This window comes from Carcharhinus amblyrhynchos, chromosome 1 (assembly GCF_965287045.1).
Source record: "Carcharhinus amblyrhynchos chromosome 1, sCarAmb.v2.hapA, whole genome shotgun sequence".
Classification (NCBI taxonomy): domain Eukaryota; kingdom Metazoa; phylum Chordata; class Chondrichthyes; order Carcharhiniformes; family Carcharhinidae; genus Carcharhinus; species Carcharhinus amblyrhynchos.
Genome location: NC_137324.1, coordinates 22,614,384 through 22,624,264, shown reverse-complemented (window position 1 = coordinate 22,624,264; position 9,881 = coordinate 22,614,384). Strand labels below are relative to the sequence as shown.

General features: G+C 44.6%; 1 protein-coding gene across 1 annotated transcript in view; it reads left to right on the top strand.

Moving 5' to 3' along the window:
* The first annotated feature begins 338 nt into the window (after positions 1-338).
* LOC145348863 (leucine zipper putative tumor suppressor 3-like) overlaps positions 339-9,881 on the top strand; it is a 181,299-nt gene continuing 171,756 nt past the window's right edge. Inside the window, exon 1 of the mRNA XM_080197007.1 lies at positions 339-435. The gene's annotated coding sequence lies outside the window, so the exon portion shown is untranslated. The remainder of the gene's footprint in view (positions 436-9,881) is intronic.

The window sequence follows — 9,881 nt, the reverse complement described above, 5'->3', positions numbered from 1 at the left end:
TTTGGACGTGGAGAGGGACTTTCTCCCCCTGTTGACCAGACTGGAATAAAAAGAGAATCACAGTCTGACTGAATTCCGCCCCCCCCCCTTCCTGACGCCGGCACAGGTTCTGTGTGAGCAGAGAAGGGGGGGGGGGGGGGAAACACCACGACCACCCCCCTCCCCGCAGCAGCCCGAGGTGCCGGCACTGCTTTACCGAGGCTGTGTGCAGCTGATAGGCTGTCTGCTGCTGGAGGCTGGGCTCCGGCTGCGGTGTGAATGTCCAGGACGTGTCAATTCGCCACTGTCACAGCAGAGCCGGAGAACCCACAGCACACACAGAGAGAGAGAGAGAGAGAGAGCTTTCCCTCCCCTCCCGGAGCCCTCACTCATCCTCTCCATCCTGACCTCCACCTTCCCAACAACTTTGTACTTTCAGCAGAATGTCCTTCAACGGTGAGTCTGGCCTTTTTAAAAAAAAATTCCTTTCTCTCCCTCTATGTCCCCCCCACCCTGCTGGTAAAACAAAAGATGCTCCTGTTAACAATATCCATCCTTTGCCCCATTCAGAGAGAGTTGCTGCTTAAGTTTAGTGGCCGTAACTCTGTTGAGTGGGGAATATTTGACAAGACGGGGAAAGGTACACACTGTTATTGGGTTAGAAAACCGGATCCTTGTGCAGGGACGGGGGGGGTTGCAAGTTACTTTGTCCTGCTGAATGTGTGAATTATAGTACATGTACACACAGACTTAAAAGAGCCTGGTGATGATGGAGAGGCACGGGAGCCGCAGAGATGAAATGAAGCGAGTAGTACGTGTATGTTTCAGTGTGCTGCTGTGGGGATGGGTGTGAGGTGAGCTTGGTCCACTGACTTGGTGATGTAAGCGGATTGTGTGGACGTGATCTGATTTAAAGGGGTTCACAACTTCTTCACTCCTATTTCTGAGAGGCGAGAGGTTGACTGCACTGCAGCAGGGGCGCCGCTATCTTTTTATCCCTCGGTTTGTTTTATAAAAAGATCTTGGATTTCACGCTGTTTGCAATGTCACTTGATTCTGAGTGAACGTCCTTATTGCTGCAGCGATGGTCTGGGCTCCTCTTTCTGAAACCCTTCAGTTTTTTAATCAGAAGGTCACGTCAGGTAACGGTGAAAATCCCTCGTGTGTTTTGGGGGGTGGGGCTGGTGTCAGGCTAAGGGAAGGAGCAGCCTCAGTTCTGTACAATGAATGAACTTCCAACTGGAACCATTCACTCGGTTTTTGTTTTATTATTTTGCCGGTTAATATGGCTGAATTATTTATTTTTGGGAGGGGCTGCTTGACTGAAGTCACTTGAATGTACAATCCTCCAGATAAGAGTTAAGCAAAGCCCTGCACACAGTCACCTTCGAGAGGAGAAGAAATGTCACATGAACCAATTTCTCCTTTTTGCTTAAAATTCATTCATGGGATGTAGGTGCCTCTGGCAGGGCCAATATTTAGTGTCCATCGCACAGCAACTGAATGGCTTAGGATCATAGAATCCTTGCAGTGCAGAAGGAGGCCATTCAGCCCACTGAATGCAATCCCATCCAGGCCCTATCCCGGCTACCCCACATATTTACCCTCCTCATCCCCCTGATATTGAATGGCAATTTAATATGGCCAATCAACCTAACCCGCACATCTTGGGACTGTGGGAGGAAATCGGAGGAAACCCACGCAGACACGGTGAGAACGTGCAAGCTTTACAGAGACAGGCACCCAAGATGGGAATCGAACCTGGGTCATTGGTGCTGTGAGGCAGCAGTACTAGCCACTGTGCTGTGTCAGAGTTGTCAAGGTGTATAAAATTAGGAAGCAGATGGATGAGGTAGCTGGGAAAGAGCTTTCACCCTTCGAGGGATCAGGTTAGAGTGGATATAGGTTTAAGGTAAGGGGCGGAAGAGTTAGAGAGAATTTGATGAAAATATTTTTCACCCAAAAGGTGAACTGAACCATCACAAGATTTAAGAAGCTTATCAACGAGCACTTGAAACATCTTAGCATACAAGGCCATGGATCAAATGTGGGAAAAAGGGATTAGAATAGATTGGTGTTTGATGGACGGCACAGATACAATGAGTCGGAGGACCTCTTTCTGTGTTGTAAAACTTTGACTATTCACCACGTTGTTGTGGATCTGGAGTCACATGTAGGCCAGACCAGGTAAGGATGGCAGATTTCCTTCCTTAAATTGCATTAGTGAACCAGATGAGTTTTTAAACAGTGATCCAATAGTTTTGTGGTTAACATTACTAATATTAACTTTCTTATTCCAGGTTTTATTTATTAACTTATATGGAGGTCTTGTGATGCAATGATAGCATCTCTAGCTCTGGGTTGGTGTTCCATGCCAACACAGTGGGGATTTCCCTGATAAAGTTCAAAGGACTGGTAATGATCCTAGGCATTCTTCCTGAAGAGGGAAAAAGTGTATATGGAGGTTAGACTAAGAAAGATTATTCAATTGAATTTGCAATCTACGGCTGCCATGGAGGGTCTGAACGCATTTCCTGCCAATCATTAATGCCTACTTGAGTAACTTAACCACTGTGCTATCATGCTGTCGAGAGGGCCAGAATACAGGAGCAGGGATGTAGTTCTGAGGCTGTGTAAGGCTCTGGTCAGACTCCTTTTGGAGTGTTGTGAGCAGTTTTGGGCTCTGTATCTGATGAAGGCTGGCCTTGAAATGGATCCAGAGGAGGTTCACAAGAATGATCCCTGGAATGAAGAGCTTGTCGTATGAGGATGGTTGAGGACTCCGGGTCTGTACTTGTTGGAGTTTAGAAGGATGAGTGGGGATCTTATTGAAACTTACAGGATAGAGTGGATGTGGAGAGGATGTTTCCACTAGTAGGGAAAACTAAAACCAGAGGGCACACCTCGGGCTAAAGGGATGATCCTTTAAAACAGAGATGAGGGGAAATTTCTTCAGCCAGAGAGTGGTGAATCTGTGGAACCCTTTGCCGCAGAAGGCTGTGGAGGCCAGGTCATTGAGTGTCTTTAGGACAGAGATAGATAGGTTCTTGATTAATAAGGGGATCAGGAGTTATGAGGAAAAGGCAGGAGAATGGGGATGAGAAAGATATCAGCCATGATTGAATGGCGGAGCAAACTTGATGGGCTGAGTGGCCTAAAAATTCTGCTGCTATGTCTTATGGTCTTATGCTTCGCATTCGTAATTCAGTTTCTTCAGTAGAAGTGGAAATAGTATAATTTATTTAAATACAAGTCCCCATTAATCAAGAGCCTCATTTAAGTTTTAAAATGGATTTACTCTGACATGGCATTAGAAGAATAAATGGATATAAAGTGAAGAAGTTCTCCCTCATCTTAGTCCTGAATAGCTTACCCCTCATTCTTAGACTGTGACTCCAGTTCTGCACTTCCCCAACACTGGGAACATATTTTTCACATCTAGCATATCTAGACCCATCAGGATTTTATATATTTCTATGAGATCCCCTCTCATTCTTCTCAATTCCAGTGAGTACAAGCCCAGTCGACCTAGTCTCTCTTCATATATCAATCCTGTCATTCGAGGAATCAGTCTGGTGAGCAGGATTCCCTCAATAGCAAGAATGCCCTTCCTCAGACTAGGAGACCAAAACTGCGCACAATACTCAAGGTGTGGCCTCACCAAGGCACTGTACAACTGCAGCAATGATGTGGAGATGCTGGCGTTGGACTGGTGTAAGCACAGTAAGAAGTCTCACAACACCAGGTTCCAATCCTGTTGGACTTTAACCTGGTGTTGTGAGACTTCTTACCGTAACTGCAGCAAGATATCCTTACTCTTTTGTATATGTATGATGTCTGCCTTAGATAATTCTAAACATTTTGATCAAGGGCTTCAGACCTTTAGTTCCTTAGACTCTGATAGTGCAGGTTTTCTCATGGCCGAGCAATATTAAAATGTACATTTTGGTTTCCATTTATTCAACTCTCCTTATCTGCTGGTGAATACTGTTGTTCAATTCTGTTTCAGTGATGTAATTCCATCTCAGAAACAGGCCATTCGGTTTGACAGATCCGTGCAGCTGTTCATGCTCCACAGGAGTCTCCTGCCACCTTTCATCTAATCCTATTAGCACATCCTTCTATTGCTTCCCTTTAAAGGTAGCTGTTCCAATTGCCATCACTGCACCAATTGGGAGGAGGACTCACATTCTAATCATTCTCTGGCGAAGGTAATTCTCCTGCAATCCTTGAGTGAGCATCTTACAAAATGGCACTGGGTTTTAGAGACACCCAACCCTGTACAAGGAGGAGGTGCATAATGATTTAATAAATGTGATTGAATGGCTGGTTTGTACTTGATAACACTTTGCTTATAGTATATTGAGTTCTCCATACTGAGATTCACTATAGCCTGTTCCCAATAGTGAACCCCACTTTAGCGAGCTCTCCATACTGAGATGCACTGTAGCGTGTTCCCAAGACTGAACCCCACTGTAGCATGTTCCTGAGACTGAATCATTCTCTGGCAAAGATAATTCTCCTGCAATCCTTAAGTGAGCATCTTACACTTGAAGAAGTCCTGATCACGATTAAACCAACTTACAGTAATTTTCTTAGGCACGTATCACAGTTCAAAATGAGACATTAAAAAAGAACTTCATCGAGGTTGAACTTCACTTCAGAGACATAACTGTGACTTTTGTACTCAACAAAAGGAACATTAATCTATATTTCAATCTTGTGATATGGACATTACAAGGAAGGCAAAGATACACCTAATTGCCCTTGAAAAGGTGGTGGAGAGTGTCCTCCAGAACATCTGCAGTTCATGTGGTGTTGGTCCACCCGCAGTGCTGTTAGGGAGGGAGTTCCAGATTTTGACCCAGTGACCATGAAGGGATGGTAATAGGCTTCCGTTATCAGGATGGTGTGTGGCTAGGAGGGGAACTTGCGGGCGGTGGTGTTACTATATGCCTGCTGGCCTTGTCCTGATAGAGGTTGTGTGTTTGGAAGCCCTGTTGAAGAAGGCTGGGAGAATTGGTGTAATGCATTCTTGTAGATTGCACACATTCATGCTCTGAAGGATGGAGTGAATGTTTCAGGAGCTGGGTGAGTTGCTGATCAAGTGGGCTGCTTTGTCCTGGATGGACATTGAATTTCTTGAGTGTTGTTGGAGCTGCACCCATCCAGGCAAGGGGAAGAATATTCCATCACACTCCTGACTTGTGGATGGTGGAGAGGTTTTATGGAGTTGGGCAGTGAGTTAATCACCGTGGAATGCTTATACCTGGATTTCCACCACAACACTGAGGCTGTCCATCAAGCAAAAATCCCAGAAATGGAGAAAGTGCTCACTTACACCCAAACCAGGCATTTCTCATCTTCTCTGTGCCAGGGCTGGGGTCCACACATGCATGATCACCTGGTATTTGTGATATTAGTGTACCTTTAAGAAGTGTTTTTAAATCACAGTTTCTGCAGTTCTCACAGTCGGTGTTTATCATGCTCACAGCCTCGGGTTATGTAGGAGGAAGGAAAAATTGTGGGCAGGTCAGGTAATAAGAGGTCATGTTTCAATTTCATTTTGGCTGCAGTGTTAGAGGGAATCTGAGAAGCAAGCTGGAAAAGAAGTCTCTGTTTTTATTTTGAAGTTAGCTGAAAGCACAGATTACTGCCATCCAGCAGTAAAGAATCTGTGTTTTGGGGTTTTGGGAAGCTGATACCACCAAACTGTTCTGAGTTTTCAAGATCATTCGAAATCAGCATTTGACCTAGGAAACTCAACCCCAATATTAAGTGAGCATTAGCGTGTGCTGTGTTAAACCTGTGAAAATGTTTTTTTTGTTTTTGGTTTTAATTGGAACACATTAGAGATATTCATTACGATTATACATTATAGTGGTTGGTTTGTTTCTTGTCTGTAATTGATAAAAATTCTTGCTAATTTTCTTACTATGCATTTTAACTTTATTCTTAAATAAACTTTGTTTGCTAAAAGCTCCCTAGTTGGTCGTTTGAATCACACCTGAACTAGAACCTATCATGCTTATCCTAGCCAAATTTCAAGACGCAAAACTTAAAGTTCAGGCAGGCTTCATAAAACACTCTGAGTTTCTAATCTGAACCATAACACATTTAAATCACCAGCTGCATTCACTGAAGTGGGATTTTGGAATGATAGGAGTATGGAATCTGGAATGTGCAGAACAGCCAGATAAGAGGAGCTCTGAATTAGTGGATGTTACTGGATAACTAGTGTATCCATTTGGAGAGGTATAAGGTACTCCTGTGGATAGGGCTCGGAAATACCTTAGAGAGATAAATCTCCCTTTGGGATTGTTAAAATTGAACATGATAATACACTTTTTATGTACACATTCCTTGGAACTGCCTAGCTGTCAATGAACTGTTAAATCTGCCATAATTGTCCAGGAAGTGTCAAAGCTGTCAAGGAGCTGTCCAAGGATATTAGTTGACTTGACATAGAAGGGGTAGCATAAAGGGTGGCAGATAGAGGGTGTGGTTTGGCATGCAGTTGCAGTTGGAGTACAGTGGTTAGCACTACTGCCTCACAGTGCCAGGGATCTGAGTTCAATCCCCGGCTTGGGTGACCATCAGTACGGATTCTACACATTCTCCCTGTGTCTGCGTGAGTTTCCTCTGGGTGTTCCAGTTTTCTCCCACAGTCTGAAAGATGTGCTGGTTAGGTGCATTGGCCGTTCTAAATTCTCCCTCAGTGTACCCGAATAGGCGCTGGAGTGTGGCGACTAGGGATTTTCAAAGTAACTTCATTGCAGTGTTAATGTAAGCCTACTGGTGACAATAATAAATAAGCTTTAAAATTTTAAACTTTCGTAGGGATGTGAGGAGCCATGGTGGTGGGTAGAGGGGTAATAAACTAGCACAGGGCATGAGGAGCTGTGGGAGATTGGGTAGGGGCATTAACTTGGCTTAGGGATGAGTGAAGGCATGGGTGCAACAAAGGGAATGTGTGTGTGTGAAAAGGGGGGGGGGTTTGAGGGGCAGGTACTTGTTTTATTATGTTTTAAAATGTATTTAAGCACTCTGATAAAGCAAAGAAGCAGACCTTGCCCCAGCCAACCTCCATACCCGGCAGCCTATGGATTCATTCCGGACATACATGCCCTGATCCATCTTCCAGCCCAATCCCCATCACCAGCTGAGCAGGGAGATTTCCTAACCTGAAGGTGTAAAAATTCCTGGGTCTGAGAATGATATTTATGTGATTGGCGCAGTTCACTTTCTGGTTAATGATAACCCCAGGATTTTGATATTGGGGAGGATTCAGCGATTGGAATGTGAAGGGGGATTCTCTCTTCACCTCTTTATTGTGAAGCTCTGATGATTGGTTATTTATGGAAGGGAATGTGACTGCTTACAGAGGCGTAAAAGGAAACATGAGTGTACTGCAGAGTGTAATCATAGCCTTTACAATGAGTCTCGACAATTGATGTTTCCATTAGCTCCATTCACAATCCAGGGTGACTGTTGCTTTGCTTTGCAAGGAGATATTTCCAAACTAGATTTAGTCAAAACTATTACATTCTAACACAAAAATTTACTTTTGACAGTTTTTATTGCCACCCGCTGTTCCTCATTGACCTAGAATCTAGAATCCCTAAGTGCAGAAGGAAGGTATTCAGTCCATTGAGTCTGCACTGACCACAATCCCACCCAAGCCCTATTCCCGTAACCCCACATATTTATCCTGCTAATCCTTTGACACTAGCTTAAATTTAGCACGGCCAATCAACCTAACCCACACATCTTCGGAGTGTGGGTGGAAACTGCAGCACCCGGACGAATTCCACGCAGACATAGAGAGAATGTGCAAACTCCACACAGGTAGTGACCCAAGGCTGGAATTGAACCCAGATGCTATGAGGCAGCAGTGCTAACCATTGTGCTCTGTGCTACCCCATATAAATGAGGATCAGGGTTAGGCCACTCAGCCCCCCGAGTCTGCTCCATCATTTGGTAAGATCATGGTCTGACTAAAACCACAACCCCATGTTCCTGCCGACATCCTTTCACTCCCTTGTTAATCAAGAATCAATGAAGCACTGCCTTAAAAATATTCAAAGACTCTGTTTCGACTGCGTTTTGGAGAGTTTTAAAGACTCTTGAACCTTTGAGAGAAAAGGATTCTCCCAACGGTACAGATCTTACTTTCCCCAGTATTAATGTCAGTGTCCCACAAACCGGAATCCACTTCCCCCTCCACCCCCACACCGATCTTTGAGTTGCACATTCGCCCTCTGCTAGTTTGCACGTGGCTCAGGTAATAATCCAAAAATTATTACTTTTGAGGTTCTGTCTTTTTACTTGGTGCCTAGCTCCTCTTACTGGTTCTGCCAAAGTTCCTTCCTCATCATCTTCACTCAAAGAGTGGTGAATCTCTGGAATTCTCTGCCCGTTGAAGTGGTGGAGGCTGCCTCGCTAAATATATTTAAGTCACGGGTAGATAGGTTTTTGGTAGGCAAGGGAATTAAGGGTTATGGGGAGAGAGCGGGAAAGTGGAACTGAGCCACTTCAGATCAGCCATGATCTTATTGAATGGCGGGGCAGGCTCGAAGGGCTAGATGGCCTTCTCCTGCTCCTATTTCTTATGTTATGTTCATTCTGCCTATGTCGTTGGGCTCTACACGGACCACGACAATTAAATCCTTCCCCTCCCATTACAAGCTCCTCTCCAGCCTGGAGCAGATGCCCCCAACCCCCACGGAAGTTTGGAAATGAAAATGAGATAAAGTGAACTTGCCTTGGCTTACCTAAAGCCCTGTGAGTATACAGGGAAAATGTAGGTCCCTTGACCAATGACATACTCTTACCATTAAAAAAAACATGCATTGATTTAATACCTAATTATGCCCCAGTTTTAAGGTGTGGTCAATGTTGTTCAGTCGGCAAAGCAGTTAATTTGTACACGAGAGGTTCCATAGAGAGCAAATGAATGAATGGCTAATTAAACTCATTTGATGGTATCCTGGGCCCAAGAAGAAGCCCTAGAACACGGAAAGTTTCACATCGTCCTGAACACAGAAGTGGGAGCTTGGTTTAAGATCTTATCTGAGAGACTGCACCCCAGGCAACCCCGCACCACTGCCTCACCACTGAAGCAACGACTCAAGAATAAAGTGCTCCAACCCACAGCCATTTGATTCTGAGCAGGTAAGAGTATCTCCAGAGACCTGAAGCCCTGCATCAATATTTCCTTTACTTTTGCTTTCCTTTAATTGTTGGCCGCCATTTGCAACCAAGTAACCCATGCAAATAACATCAGTATGTCTTCAGGTCTTTTTTTATTCATTATTGGGACATGGGTATCGCTGGCTGGCCAGCATTTATTGCCCATCCCTAGTTGACCAAAGACAGTTGAGAGTCCGTCACATTCCTGTGGCTCTGGGGTCACATATAGGTCAGACCAGGTAAGGATGGTGGATTTCCTTCCCTAAATAGTGAACCAAATGAGGTTTTCTGACAATCGACAATGGTTTCATGGTCATCAGTAGGTTCTTTACTCAGAGGGTAGTATGGGCGTGGAATGCCCTGCCTGCAGCAGTTGTGGACTCGCCAACTTTAAGGGTGTTCAAATGGTCAGTGCATAGGCATATGGATAGTTTAGGTTAGAGGGTCATTAGATTGGTTCCACTGGTTGGCGCAACATCGAAGGCCGAAGGGCCTGTACTGTGCTGTAATGTTCTATGTTAATTCCAAATATTTTTTACTGAATTCAAATTCCACCATATGCCATGGCAGGATTAGAACCCAGCTCCCCAGAACATTAGAGTTTCTGGATTAATAGTCTAATGACTGCAGGGATAGGAATGTTTTGCTGCAATTGTATAGGGTGTTGTTGAGGCCATACCTAGGGTATTGTGTGCAGTTTTGGTGCCTTT